Below are 2,549 nucleotides of genomic sequence, written 5' to 3'. Positions count from 1 at the left end.
GAGTTCGAGGGTGGAGTTGTAGGGTGGAGTTTTAGGGTGGAGTAAGAGTTGGAGGGTGGAGTTGGAGTTGTAGAGCGGAGTTGGAGGGTGGAGTAAGAGTTGGAGGGTGGAGTTGGAGGGTGGAGTTGGAGTTGGAGGGTGGAGTTGGAGGGTGGGGTTGGAGTTGGAGGGTGGAGTTGGAGTTGGAGAGTGGAGTTGGAGGGTGGAGTTGGATTGTGCAGTTGGAGGGTGGAGTTGGAGTTGGAGGGTGGAGTTGAAGGGTGGAGTTGAAGGGTGGAGTTGGAGGGTGGAGTTGGAAGGTGGAGGGTGGGTTGGAGGGTGGAGGTTGGAGTTGGAGGGTAGAGTTGGAGTTGGAGGGTGTAGTTGGAGGGTGTAGTTGGAGGGTGGAGTTGGGGGGTGGAGTTGGAATTGGAGGGTGGAGTTGGAGTTGGGCGGGTGGAGTTGGAGGGTGGAGTTGGAGTTGGAGGGTGGAGTTGGAGGGTGGAGTTGGAGGGTAGAGTTGGAGGGTGGAGTTGGAGGGTGGAGTTGGAGTTGGAGGGTGGAGTTGGAGTTGGAGGGTGGAGTTGTAGGGTGGAGTTCGAGGGTGGAGTTGTAGGGTGGAGTAAGAGTTGGAGGGTGGAGTTGGAGTTGTAGAGCGGAGTTGGAGGGTGGAGTAAGAGTTGGAGGGTGGAGTTGGAGTTCGAGGGTGGAGTTGTAGGGTGGAGTTTTAGGGTGGAGTAAGAGTTGGAGGGTGGAGTTGGAGTTGTAGAGCGGAGTTGGAGGGTGGAGTAAGAGTTGGAGGGTGGAGTTGGAGGGTGGAGTTGAAGTTGGAGTTGGAGGGTGGAGTTAGAGGGTGGAGTTGGAGTTGGAGGGTGGAGTTGGAGTTGGAGAGTTGAGTTGGAGGGTGGAGTTGGATCGTGCAGTTCGAGGGTGGAGTTGGAGATGGAGGGTGGAGTTGAAGGGTGGAGTTGAAGGGTGGAGTTGGAGGGTGGAGTTGGAGGGTGGAGGGTGGGTTGGAGGGTGGAGGTTGGAGTTGGAGGGTAGAGTTGGAGTTGGAGGGTGTAGTTGGAGGGTGTAGTTGGAGGGTGTAGTTGGAGGGTGTAGTTGGGGGGTGGAGTTGGAGTTGGAGGGTGGAGTTGGAGTTGGAGGGTAGAGTTGGAGTTGGAGAGTGGAGTTGGAGGGTGGAGTTGGATTGTGCAGTTGGAGGGTGGAGGTGGAGTTGGAGGGTGGAGTTGGAGGGTAAAGTTGGAGTTGGAGGGTGGAGTTGGAGGGTGGAGTTGGAGTTGGAGGGTGGAGTTGGAGGGTGGAGTTGGTGGAGTTGGAGTTGGAGGGTGGAGTTGGAGTTGGAAGGTGGAGTTGGAGGGTGGAGTTTAAGGGTGGAGTTGGAGGGTGGAGTTGGAGGGTGGAGTTGGAGGGTGGAGTTGGAGTTGTAGGGCGGAGTTGGAGGGTGGAGTTAGAGTTGGAGGGTGGAGTTGGAGTTGGAGGGTGGAGTTGGAGGGTAGAGTTGGCGTTGGAGGGTGGAGTTGGAGTTGGAGAGTAGAGTTGGAGGGTGGAGTTGGAGTTGGAGTGTGGAGTTGGAGGGTAAAGTTGGAGTTGAAGGGTGGAGTTGAAGGCTGGAGTTGGAGGGTGGAGTTGGAGGGTGGAGGGTGGGTTGGAGGGTGGAGGGTGGAGTTGGAGGGTAGAGTTGGAGTTGGAGGGTGGAGTTGGAGGGTGGAGTTGGAGGGTGGAGTTGGAAGGTGGAGTTGAAGGGTGCAGTTGGAGTTGGAGGGTGGAGTTGGAGTTGGCGGGTGGAGTTGGAGGGTGGAGTTGGAGTTGGAGTTGGAGTTGGAGGGTGGAGTTGGAGGGTGTAGTTGGAGGGTGTAGTTGGGGGGTGGAGTTGGAGGTTGGAGTTGGAGGTTGGAGTTGGAGTTGGCAGGTGGAGTTGGAGGGTGGAGTTGGAGTTAGAGGGTGGAGTTGGAGGGTGGAGTTGGAGGGTAGAGTTGAAGGGTGGAGTTGGAGGGTGGAGTTGAAAGGTGGAGTTGAAGGGTGCAGTTGAAGGGTGGAGTTGGAGGGTGGAGTTGGAGGGTGGAGTTGGAGGGTGGGGTTGGAGTTGGAGGGTGGAGTTGGAGTTGGAGAGTGGAGTTGGAGGGTGGAGTTGGATTGTGCAGTTGGAGGGTGGAGTTGGAGTTGGAGGGTGGAGTTGAAGGGTGGAGTTGGAGGGTGGAGTTGGAAGGTGGAGGGTTGGTTGGAGGGTGGAGGTTGGAGTTGGAGGGTAGAGTTGGAGTTGGAGGGTGTAGTTGGAGGGTGTAGTTGGAGGGTGTAGTTGGAGGGTGTAGTTGGAGGGTGGAGTTGGGGGGTGGAGTTGGAATTGGAGGGTGGAGTTGGAGTTGGCGGGTGGAGTTGGAGGGTGGAGTTGGAGTTGGAGGGTGGAGTTGGAGGGTAGTTGGAGGGTAGAGTTGGAGGGTGGAGTTGGAGGGTGGAGTTGGAGGGTGGAGTTGGAGGGTAGAGTTGGAGGGTGGAATTGGAGGGTGGAGTTGGAGGGTGGAGTTGGAGGGTGGAGTTGGAGTTGGAGGGAGGAGTTGGAGTTGGAG

Source organism: Lissotriton helveticus, chromosome 9 (assembly GCF_964261635.1).
Source record: "Lissotriton helveticus chromosome 9, aLisHel1.1, whole genome shotgun sequence".
Lineage (NCBI taxonomy): Eukaryota > Metazoa > Chordata > Amphibia > Caudata > Salamandridae > Lissotriton > Lissotriton helveticus.
Note: the sequence above shows the minus strand (reverse complement) of the source record.